General features: G+C 35.5%; 1 protein-coding gene across 29 annotated transcripts in view; it reads left to right on the top strand.

Annotated features, from left to right (window-relative positions):
* Phf21a (PHD finger protein 21A) overlaps positions 1-12,772 on the top strand; it is a 189,923-nt gene that overhangs the window by 19,114 nt on the left and 158,037 nt on the right. For 3 of the 29 annotated variants that reach the window (XM_058583583.1, XM_058583593.1, XM_058583603.1), the window contains one exon: positions 3,266-3,401. The exons of 25 other annotated variants lie outside the window; for them this stretch is intronic. The gene's annotated coding sequence lies outside the window, so the exon portion shown is untranslated. Of the gene's footprint in view, positions 1-1,418; positions 3,402-12,772 lie in introns of those variants that run through there. One more of the 29 variants, XM_046456848.2, reaches the window with a different exon arrangement.

Raw genomic sequence — 12,772 nt, 5'->3', positions numbered from 1 at the left:
CCAGGCATGGTGGCACATGCCTGTACGGGAGACTGAGGCAGGAGTATACAAGTAACTAATATCTTCCATTATCTTTTTGTTCTCATTTACCCAGCTATACCATTTGGTAAAGGCCTAGTAGGTGAATAACTTGATTTACTGTATTTTATTCTGTCTGTATTCCTAACATTGTTTAAGCTTTCTGGGAACAATTTACTCCTCACACTTCAGATAGAGCCCTAATATCCAGAGTATACAAAGAACTCAAAAAATTAGACAATAAGATAACAAATAACCCAATCAACAAGTGGGCCAAGGACCTGAACAGACACTTCTCAGAGGAGGACATACAATCAATCAACAAGTACATGAAAAAATGCTCACCATCTCTAGCAGTCAGAGAAATGCAAATCAAAACCACCGTAAGATACCATCTCACTCCAGTAAGATTGGCAGCCATTATGAAGTCAAACAACAACAAGTGCTGGCGAGGATGTGGGGAAAAGGGTACACTTGTACATTGCTGGTGGGACTGCAAATTGGTGCAGCCAATTTGGAAAGCAGTATGGAGATTTCTTGGAAAGCTGGGAATGGAACCACCATTTGACCCAGCTATTCCCCTTCTCGGTCTATTCCCTAAAGACCTAAAAAGAGCATGCTACAGGGACACTGCTACATCAATGTTCGTAGCAGCACAATTCACAATAGCAAGACTCTGGAACCAACCTAGATGCCCTTCAATAGACGAATGGATAAAAAAAATGTGGCATTTATACACAATGGAGTATTACTCTGCATTAAAAAAATGACAAAATCATAGAATTTACAGGGAAATGGATGGCATTAGAGCAGATTATGCTAAGTGAAGCTAGCCAATCCCTAAAAAACAAATGCCAAATGTCTTCTTTGATATAAGGAGAGTAATTAAGAACAGAGTAGGGACGAAGAGCATGAGAAGAAGATTAACATTAAACAGGGATGAGAGGTGGGAGGGAAAGGGAGAGAGAAGGGAAATTGCATGGAAATGGAAGGAGACCCTCAGGGTTATACAAAATTACATACAAGAGGAAGTGAGGGGAAAGGGAAAAATAATACAAGGGGGAGAAATGAATGACAGTAGAGGGGGTAGAGAGAGAAGAGGGGAGGGGAGGGGAGGGGGGATAGTAGAGGATAGGAAAGGCAGCAGAATACAACAGACACTAGTATGGCAACATGTAAATCAATGGATGTGTAACTGATGTGATTCTGCAATCTGTATATGGGGTAAAAATGGGAGTTCATAACCCACTTGAATCAAAGTGTGAAATATATATCAAGAACTATGTAATGTTTTGAACAACCAACAATAAAAAATTAAAAAAAAAAAAGATGTATACATTGTAAAAAAAAAAAAAAGAAATTCCAACACGTTTTTTTGATAATGCTATACTTCAGCTCAACAAGCATTTTAAAAATTAATTTTATAGTAGACTGCATAGTTTTCTTTTTTTAAAAAATATTTTAGTTGTAGTTGGATACAATATACCTTTATTTTTCTTTATTTTTATGTGGTGCTGAGGATTGAACCCAGGACCTCACACGTGCTAGGTGAGCGCTCTACTGCTGAGCTACAACCCCAGCCCCTGTATAGTTTCCTTTCAGTTAAAAAACTTATAATGACTTAAGTAAAGTTTTGTAGTTCTAAAATTAGCATAACATGAATAATATTAAAGATTGTGTGTGTTCATGCATGTGCATGTAGTACTAGAGATTGATCTTGGGCCTTATGCATGCTAGGCAAGTGCTCTACTACTGAAATATACCCCCAGCCCTGTACAACATTAAATTTTCTTTAGCTACATGCAGGATCTATAAAAGTTGCTTCACTTGGTTGAATGAAATTTTGGAACTTTTAGAAGTCTATTTCATGTAAATAAATGAAGGCATTTGAAATAAATTACAGCCAGGCATGGTGGCACATGCCTGTACGGGAGACTGAGGCAGGAGTAGTACAAGTTCCAGGCCAGCTTGGGAAATGTAGTGATGTAGCTCAGTGATAGAGCATCCCTGGGTTGAGTCCCCAGTAATGCACATAGACACAGGCACACACACACTCACACACATATACACCAAATCCAAACAAAGGAAAATAGAGTCTACCAGTATCTTTGGGGTTGATTTAAAGAATGACACAGTTTTGAAAACCAGTTTGTCCCTGCTGAGCTTGTAAAAGGCAGTGCCGCTTATGCTGGGTGTGCTCCTGCTCTGAGTGCGCAGGTTCTGTCCAGTTGGCAGCCCCTCTGCTACTTTATAGGAAGGTGCTGCCATTGGCTGCCTAAACTCCCTCCGTTGCCTTTCTGCTTCCCTCTTCTCCACGCACTCTTGGCTATTCCTCCTGCCTGTACTCTGTCCTGTCTGCTATTCATCATTCCTTCCAAAGCTATTACCATTTTCTTTCTTTTTCTCTAAAAACAAAACACTATTGTGATCGTTAGTTTTTAAGCAAAAGAGCTGTTCCCAACACTGCAAAGTTTTAGCAGTTTGTGTGTCCCCTTCTTCCTTCGTGTTTGGGCACTCAGCCAGGATTTGGGTAATATAGCTCAAAATCACTTGCAAATTAACTAAATATTTGTGAAATGTTTTATGTTGGACTAAGGGAGAGAGTAGAAAAAGACCTTTTACCCCAGAAGTTGGTGTATTTTCTTAAAGATGATGAGAGAGAGGCAAATGGTCGGATTTGTTACTTAACTAAGATAAGCTCTAATTTATTAGATTGCCCTCTTATGGACCTAATTGGAGAAGAAAATGGAAATTTTAATGTTGGTGATTTTGAAAATATTTTTATTATTAATGGAGAGGAATAGAATGTTTTCATTTAGTTTTTAAAATACAAAATATGGCTATGATACTTTATTATCATGTATTAATCTTTTATCTTTCATTAGTTGATAGTTGCAAAATAGTGGACCCTTTCTTTTACAGATTTGTCTTAATGCTTTTGAATTGTTACCTGAATTATTTGGTGAGAAAAGTAAAAATTGGCAATTAATTGTGCCTACATGTTAAGTTATTGGAAATGTAGTATTTAAATTCAGTGGCTTCTAAAATCTATACCAGGTCTTTTGTCCACTTTAAGTTATACACAGAGAAAAACATTTGAAACAAGAACCTTAACTTCATAGGATTAATTTTTTTCTTTCTTTATTTTCTTTTTGAAGTATTGGGGATTGAACCCTGGGCTTTGTACATATGCAAGGCAGTTCTCTTTTACTGAGCTAATTCCCAGCCCTTTTTATTTTATTTTCAGACAAGGTCTCACTATGTTGTGCAAGCTGGTCTTGAACTTCCTGCTTTAGCCTCTTGAGTAGCTGGGATTACAGGTTTGCACCACTATGGCTGACTTAAAACTTCATTATGGAAATTTAAAGACACACAAAAGTAGAGTGAGTAATATAACAAAACCTATGTATTTATTACCTAACTTCAACACTTATCAGTATTTTGCCAGTCTTTATCTGTAGTGTATATAGCATTACCAAGATAGTAATTTTGTTTTCAAAACATGCATTGCAAATAGATGCACTGGTATACTCAAAAGAAAAATGGTGTGAGAGCATGTTAACTCTTTTCGTACACTGCAAGTCTTCCTAAATGACTGGGAATCCCTTTTAGGATAATATTGTTTTATTTATCTTTTAACTTATTGAAGATATCTTGGCCATCACTGACTTAATGAAGAACCATATATGCAGGAAAGCTTTTTGTTTTTCTTATCCCTTCAGTTTTTAAAACTGCAATACTTTTGCTTTTGAATTTGCTGTTCTTACGAATTACATTTTGTTTTGGTGAATTACTATATGTCAAATTTAAGTTGTAAATCACTGAATCTTGTTCTGTGCTTGTGCATATTCTGTTTCTATTTAACTTGAATGTGTGTATTATGGAATATATATTGTAATTTATAGTTTGTGGAGGAGGGAATTTTGACTATCTACTAACTTTAAACTTGGTAACAGTGATGAGGAACTTTCGTCATTTGCTCCCTTGTTTTGCTTCTCTTTGGAGCAGCAAGATATGCATGTGCCTGCAGCTGGGGGCCTGTTCATTACTACAAGGTGATGGTAGCCTTATTTCTGAATTTCTTTGGTTTTTATTAGTTTAAATTAGACCCACAGGGGTAATTATTCCACCCCAATGCATGAGGAAGCCTAGTCAGTGGAAGTTGTGTGTATAAAACCCTGTATAGTGCATTGAAAATGTATCTTTAATGTTACGATGTTGTTCAGCATATGTAGTTTAGTGCAGGAGTGTACTTATTTAACAGGACCTTTAATAAGCTCCCTCTACACCAAAGATATATTTTTTAAAATTATACTTAAGAAGACTTTGTAGTATTCCCCAGTAGAGTTCATCTAGAGCAGTGAAACCTTTCTAAAATAAAACTTATTCCTTTAACCGGTATTCATTTAAGTGGGTTTCTCTGTACTTGGTTTCCATGGAAATAGCGAATCGCTAACGTTATTTATAAGGTGGAAGTAAAATAGGGTGCCTAATGGGACCCCATGCTGCTCTGATGAAGAGACTTAGGAAAAAAAATCCACGCTCATGGGATTTTTTTTTTATACAAGGTTAATGGAAGCCCTGATTTTAGTTTTCTATAACAGAACATATTTTTGGTTTTAGGCTAGCATTAATATCAAGCAAACAACTTCTTTTTGAGGTTTGTATTGCTTTCACTTTCAAGTTTTAGGACCACTTACTTCTGGGTGATTGAGGCTTTATGCTTCAGACTTCTGTTTCTTTGTGGTTTAAAAGTTAAAATTTCCATCATATTGTAACTGTTTCAATTTCTCATTGACATTTCAAAGTACAGATAAAAAGATAAATGTTCATTAATGATAGCAGTGATGATAAAGAACCAACATGTTGGACTACATAGACTTCTTCAAAAAATGTAAATCACATGGAACCATTTTTAGTTTCTAGGCCTTAAGTCAAGGTTCTTTATTTGTGTTGCTAAACCTGTGTAGCTGGAGAGAAAAGATTCTAATTTTCTTTGGGGATGGAAACAGGGAAAATTTTAATTTCTCTTTCCTTTTAAAAAGGTGGATTGTTGCCAAAGCCATTTTAACTAAAATAAACGTTCATTCTTTCAGTCTTTGAAATGTGGATTTGGGATAAACCTTGGCTTTCCTTCACTTTTTTGGTAAGGCCTACTCTTAGTTTTCTAGGCCTACAGTAAAACCTTGCATTTCTAAAGCCCTTCAAGTGAACAAGTGTCTTTCCCTTTGTGTTTGGGTGTGTGTATCTGTCTGTCTGTCTCACTAATTTTTCCATAGCCTGAAAGGCACCTGCTCATTTTCCAGCCTGGTCAGTACAGCAGTTCTAACCTGAGAGGGGAGGCAGGATGGAACACAACAAGATGCTCTAATTTTTGTTTATTTAGTTTTGTTTGTCCTCAGCAGCTTGTATTTGTTATCCTCCGTTATCCGTTTGTCTGGAAGTACTCTGTGATTTTTCTTGTCTATCACTGCAGCAGGAATTTTCTTCTGTGTTTAAAAGCAAAGATTGTAGTGTACTTAAAGCTCCATCAGGGGAGGAGGTTTTGTTTTATGTGTGTTTCTTTGGATAAACTTCTGACTGTAGTTGGGTTTATTGTGCTTTAGTTTTTAAAAATTTGGCTGTTCTAATCTTCCCTGAATTTATTTTTGCATGAGGTATTTAATCTCCAACAATTCACTGATTTCTTCTCTGCATGTTGATGCTATTTAATAAAATTTTCTTATTTTTTTTTAGCTTAGTTTTTTCTTGTATATTTTCTTAATGTTGTGTTTACCAGTGACCTTCCTAAATGACTTATTTGAATTATCTTTGTGCTCTGGAGACATAGGAATTTGGGATTATTATCCCATTTCTGAGAGAACAATTCCCAGTAGTTGCAGTTAGTGCAATAGAAAGGGTTTTCACAGATGCAGTACTGGGCATTCATCCTCCTCCTTGGTGCTTATGCTTTATGCTCAAAACTCCCATTAGTGTTAATAGGAGGCACTTGCTTAAATCCCTATACACCAAGATAAGCCCAAACTCTTTTCTAATGCCTTGTAGATACTGAGTTTTTTTTTTTTTTGATGGCAAGAATTTTGGTGTTGAGGTTAACTGACTATTAAAATAGAATTTGAGTTGTCTTGGGATATGGAATGATTTATTAAGTCTGATATGTAATTAAGAAGTTTTCATTATGATTAAACTCAAAACATTTACAGTTTTGTGAGCTGTAGAAGTTTGTGAATGGGGATTTTTGTACTTTAGCATGATGAAGCAAGATTTCTTCCTTCTGTTTACTTCTGCTACTCCTCAACTATAGAAGAAATGATTTTGATGGTTTTTGTATGTGTTGTAAGAGGACTTGGTAACTTTTTTTTTTTAAAACTTAATAAGTTTTCCCACCATTACTCTGTCAGCTTGTGTGGCTTATATTTTTCAAGCATAAAGAAGTTAATGTGTACTGTTTTAGGTTCTGCAGTCACTGGTCAAGTATTAGATAATCACTGTTTACTATACCTGCCTGGGAATTGTAGATTTTTATTACTTTCATTTATTTATATATAGTCTAATGGGAGGATTTCTAGATTGAGAGCAGTAAACGTGGCTGAGCTATGTCTCTCATTATCTTTGTAGATTTTGGCTAGTCATCTAGACTTCTTGGAATTTTGTTCCTCTGTGAAATGAAGGTGTGGATCTTGTACTCTGAAGTGTCTCTTCTAGTTTTAGGCTATATAAGGTCCCTCTCTTGAAGGTACTAAAGGAAGTTGTGTATTATAAGGCACTGGTTCCTAATCCTGGCTCCCCATCAGAATCTTCTAGGGGAGTTAAACAACAACAGCAACAACATCAAAACCCCCAAATATTTGAGCTCCAAATTAGATATACTGAATTAAAAATCTTTAAGGGTAGGACCTGTGAATCTATATTTTTGAAGTTTACTTGTCATTTTGATTTAGGATAGAGAAATACTTGTAGGAGGCATTATCTCTACTCAAGTGAGCGTGTGGGGGAGATAAATCATATAGGTTAGAATATGAGGCATTGTGTAGTTAAATTCTAAAATGAATGAGAAAGATATATTTGCTGGGAGTTTTAAGAAAGGGAGAAATGGAGAATAAGTATGGTTAGTGAAGATCTTTATCAATTAGTGAATCTTAATCAGGACTATAATGTCCAGGTCAGATTTGGATAGTTAGAAATTAAAAGGATATTCTTGTTAGGAGAAAGGGTGTAAAATTTTGGAGGAGAGAAACTTTTTTTTTTCCCCTCTAGTACTGGGGATTAAACCTAGGACATGTTAGGCAAGTGCTCTATCATTGAGCTCCATCCCCAAAGCTTTTTATTATTTTTATTATGAGACAGGGTCTTACTGAGTTGCCTAGGCAGGCCTCAAAACTGCAATCTGAGGAGAACAATTTTGATTACAATGTTAGTCTTTATTCTACTTTGGCAACTGCTGTAGATTTCCTAAACATTTGAGAGAGTGAGGCACAAAGTTATTTGGCGGAAGAGAGAGTATTCTGGCTAGAAAGAAAAGCAAATCGAAGAAGAGTCCTGAGCAGGGAACTTGACCTGGAATGACTGAAGTATAGAGAAGAAGCCATTGCTGCCGGAGCAGATTTAACATGGGGAGATGGGAATGTTGAGAGTGCAGAAGCCAAATCACTTAGTTCCTGTGGGTCATAAAAGGCTTCATCTTTCTCTGAGTATGATGGGGAAGTACTGGAGGATTTAGAGCTGAGTAACAAGATCTGTCTTAGACTTTGAAAAGATTGCTCTGAAATAGGCTTTATAAAAGCTGGATTGTTAAGGTAGAAGCAGGCAGGCCAGTTGGGAGGCCATGGTCTTAATCTAGGATAAAGATCATGGTGAGTTGGACCAAAGAGGTGGTAGTGGAGTTGTCACAAGAGGTCAAAGTAGGTATGTTTTGAAGGTAGAGGCAACATGGTTAGCTGTTGGACTGGATATGGGGATGTGGAAACAAAAGGAATCCATGGTGACCTTAATATTCTTTGCCTGAAAGATTGGAGTTACCATTTATTGAGTATGAGCCTGAGGAGGTAATAGATAAGTGGTTTAGTTTTGGATTTTTGGAGCTTGAGGATACATCTTTAGCAAATGTTGAGTGAGGCATTGTGTATGGGAGATTGGAATTCAGGGGTGTGATCTGGACTGTAGATAAAAATATGGGGGCTAGGATGTGGCTCAAGCGGTAGCGTGCTTGCCTGGCATGCGTGCGGCCCGGGTTCAATCCTCAGCACCACATACAAAGATGTTGTGTCCACCGAAAACTAAAAAATAAATATTAAAATTCTTTCTCTCTCTCTCTCTCTCTCTCTCTCTCTCTCTCTCCCTCCCTCCCTCTCTCACTCTCTCTTTAAAAAAATTATTAAAAAAAAAAAAATATGGGACTTTCCACTGTAGCCGGAGACTGGGTGAAGTCACTTAAGGGGAAGAGATCCAAGAACTGAGCCCTAGGGCAATGAGGAGGAACCAGCTAAAGAAAACTGAGGATGAGCAGAGAGATTAGGAAGAAAATTAGATGGTATCCTGGGAGTCAGAAGAAGAAAAGGTTTTAAAAAGGGAAGAATGATCAAATTGGTCAAATAATACTTAAAATAAGAACTGAGACTTTACTTAGTAGATACGGCAACAGGGCAGTCATTGGTGATCTTGACAAGAGTGGAGGGAAGCAAAGATCTAGTGGAATGGGTTCAATAGAGAGCCGGAGGAAAGGAATTAAAGGATGGTCAACTAAGTTTTAGGATGAAATGATGATTCAGTAATGACAAGGCGAAAATTGGTGTTTCATGAAAGTAAAGGGAGAAGTACTAGAGAGATGCTTATGGGAGGGCAAGAGGGATGGGGACAGAGGGATGGTTGTGAGGTTGGGCCTAAAGGATTCAGCCTCATTAAATGTGGGATTCTACTTTTTCTTCTAATCACTTACCTGCATTTAAATTTACTTCAAACTTACTATATTTTCTGTGGGAAGTTGGGTAGGGCAGGTAAAAAGAAGTTAAGCCTATTGAATATGAAGCTTAGTTATTGGACTACTGTCAGCTTGGCATAGTGGGGAAGGAAAAGAGATTGAATCTTCTGGGTAAGGTGACATTTTAAAGTGCCTTTGAATGTCAATTATCTGTGCTATTCTAGTCCCTTATCAAAATTTATGATTGAGCACAGGCTATAAACTTAATCGTTTGAAATTTGTAGTGGGGTGAATTAAATTTTAGCCTAATTTAAAACATGATCTAGTGTTAAACTTTTTTTCTACAAAATTTGTTTATTGCAAAGGTTTTAGATACTTTATAAAAAATACTTGGGAAGTGGTTTTTAATCTTCCATTTATTTAAAATATTAAAAATTTTATAACCATGTCAGAAATCTGAACCATTTGTTTGTCGGCTCTGATTAAAGCAGCTACCTGTGTAGTTCTGGAGAGGTAAATGATCTTCACTTTGCAAAAAATTGTGTGAAGTTATGTTAGCAAAATAATATTTATAAATAAAAATGTTTTGTATTTTTCAAGAACATTTCTCTATTAAAAATATAAAAGTTTTTTTTTTTCTTTGAATTACTAGGTATTGAACCCAGGGGTTCATGAATGAGAGGCAAGCGCTTTACCACTGAGCAGCAGCCCCAGCCCCAAATATAAAATTTTGAACTACTTCATTTATAAATGTGAAACATATTGTGAGAAGCAGATTAATACACTTCTAGTCTTCTTAACATGAAGAAATCAAACTTGCATTTTAGACACTTTTTGCATGAGTAGTGTAAAAACTAGAGCCTAATTTACATATAAATCCTATGTTTTATTGCTCAATCCTATTAAATTATAGAAATTAAATCCTTGCCTTTTTTTATATCAGTTTCTAAATGGTAGTCAATTAATAATCAGTCTTTAGAAGAAACACTTACTGAGTTCTGATGCACAGTGTTTAAGAATTGCTAGTCTAAATATAATTCTTCTTGCAAATCTGATTGAAGCTGTGGACCATCTTCCCTGATAACTACCTAGGTTCATACATATAGAATTTAGCATCTAGTACCCATAGAGTTGACAGATCCTTCTAAAGCTCACTCTTGGGATCCTTTAAGCATAAAGGATTTCAGGTTTAAAACTTGCCCTAGATAGCTTACTTATATGATCAAAAAACAAAACAAAAAAACTTAACGTGCAGACTTCACCAGAAGTTTTCCAGCATTTATTGACATTTGTTTCTTAGAAGAGTTAACTTGTACAGATGCTTAAGAGAAAGGTCTAAGAGAAAATAAGCTCAGTCAAAAGAATCTCAGGATCCGTAAGCTCTCCTTTAGCTTTGCCTCCAACTAGCTGAGTGACCTTTGAGGAAGTTACTTAACCTTCTCAGGCTTTGCTTTCCTATGTGGTTTCTGTAGTCCTTATAAGCAGTTTTACTAATAGTTTCATGATATGGCTTCACGGTATCATGGTAAAATTTTTTAGTTTAGAATTGGCTGTGCTATGGAATTTTGGAGAAAAGGCCCTTCAGATAAGGTATTCATACGTTGTGCTGCCTTTTACTGAATGACTTTTCAGAAGAGTGTATGTGATCCTGCTTTCTCAAATGCTCAATAAATAGAAACTGAAATGCTGACATTTCTTGATCACTCTGTGTTTTCACATATTTTATATACTCTTGAGTATACGAGCCTTTGTTGATTTTTTTTTTTGTATTGCAATTATCATGTCCAATTCTGTGGCTTTGTGGCTTGCTTTTTCACTCTCTTAATGGTGTTTTTTTTTTTCCTTATGAACAGAAGTTCTTAATTTTAGTTTAGTCCAATTTATCAGTTTTTTCCTTTTTACTATACTTAAAGTTGGTAATATTTTAGTTTCTTTGTTGACAGTTTGTATTAAAAGTTTTGGAAAGTTATTTATTTACAAATAGTGCTATGGGAGATTGATGTATAAGGAAGTTTTCCCTATCCTGAAAGAACTAACAAGAAAATCCTAATAGGGAAGATAAGTCTGCAGCCCACAGTTTAAATGTCCAATCATTTAATTGATTTTAACATTTATCGAGCGAATACAATGTGTCCCTATTTCAGGCATTTTTCTGAGTGATACAGAATCCTATAGGTAACCATAATGTTAAGAATCCACTTTTTAATATCTGTACCATTCTACAGACTTTTGTATGATTTTTATTTTGGTTGGCAGTCATTCTAATCTTGGTGATTAAAATTGTTATTTGGTCAGATCTGAGAACTTTTATTAAAGGGCTACTGCTAAAGAAAAGGCAGGATAGAACAGTAAATGGAATTTCTCATGGAAATGAATGCCAACTCTATGAATTTTAAATATTTTTGCTGTATGTTTGATATGACTGTGCATGATTAAACAAAGGTTTATTATCTGGGTGATGTGAGGATCTTTTGAAATACCCCTGAGTAAATGAGATACTACTGGAGTAATGTAAGTCAACAAATATACTATGTTTAAGGTACAAGAAAGACTGAGCATGGCTTGTGGAATTTATGTAATTTAATGATAAATGTTAATGGCAAGGTTTTGATTTTTGTTTCCTGATATTGGATTAGGATCTTAAAACCTTGCTTTTCGGGGGGGCTGGGGTTGTGGCTCAGTGGTAGAGCCCTCCACTACCATGCACAAGGCACTGGGTTCGATCCTCAGCACCACATAAATGTAAAATAAAGATATTGTGTCCACCTAAAACTTAAAAATAAATATTAAAAAAAACCACAACAACCTTGCTTTTCTTTCTGGCTTTGTTAGTGAGTAGATATGTGGCATGGAAAAATTGCTTTTGTGTATGTGGCTTACAATCTAAAGTGGTGAGATACATTTCAGAATGTGAATGTGAAGTTTTAAATTCTCTTATTGTTTACATGCAAATTTATAATTTTATACATTGTACAATGCCATGAATTTTAAAGCCTTATATAAAGCAAATTTATTTCAAGATTAATTGGGAAAATTACTTTTTAAGTGGACCAAACTAAGGACTAATGATGTTAAGTTTAATTTGTTAACATAAAGCAACAAACAACAAAAGTCGTTTGTTGGGGATGAGGGTGTAGTTGTAGGTTCTTTAGTGGTGGTGTATTTTATTTCTTTGTCTCTCTTAGGAGAGGAAAATTATCAACTATACTTGACCCTTCAATACCACATTGGGCCTGAACTGCCTGTGTCTACTTACAAGAAGATTTGTGACAGTTTGAAAAAATTCACAGTTGAACCACACACACACCCTAGAAATATTGAAGATAAAATTTAAAATATCTATCATAAATGCATATATGTAGAAAATAATATATTTTATCATCCTTTAGAAAATAAACACAAATTTATTATAAAAGTTAAAATTTACTAAACTTACAGGCGTACATGATGCCAATCAGTTGAGAAAAATGTTAATATAAAGATGCAGTATTAAATTGTAACTGCAAAAAAGTAACCGTAGTTCTACTGCATGCTTATAATAATTTCGTAGGGCCCTCCTGTTACTCTTGGGCGGAGTATAAACTCAAGTGTTGGGAGTATCTGCTGAGAATGCTGCATGACACCAGTCATCTCTGTGAGAGCTGCTCATCTCCAGTAAATTGCATATTTTGTGGTTATTATTTATTTTCACTGTTTTTCATTACATATATAAAACATGTTAACTGTTTATGTTATTGGTAAGGCTTCTGGTCAATAGCAGGCTATTATTGATTGTTAAGGTTTTGAGGAGTAGAAAGTTGTACTGGAATGTGTGTGTGCATGTAATGGGCAGATTGT

Source organism: Marmota monax, unplaced genomic scaffold (genome assembly GCF_021218885.2).
Source record: "Marmota monax isolate L192 unplaced genomic scaffold, Marmota_monax_Labrador192_F-V1.1 WCK01_AAM20220418_F8-fsc00047, whole genome shotgun sequence".
In the NCBI taxonomy this organism is placed as follows: domain Eukaryota; kingdom Metazoa; phylum Chordata; class Mammalia; order Rodentia; family Sciuridae; genus Marmota; species Marmota monax.
This window is presented reverse-complemented; position numbering and strand designations above follow the sequence as displayed.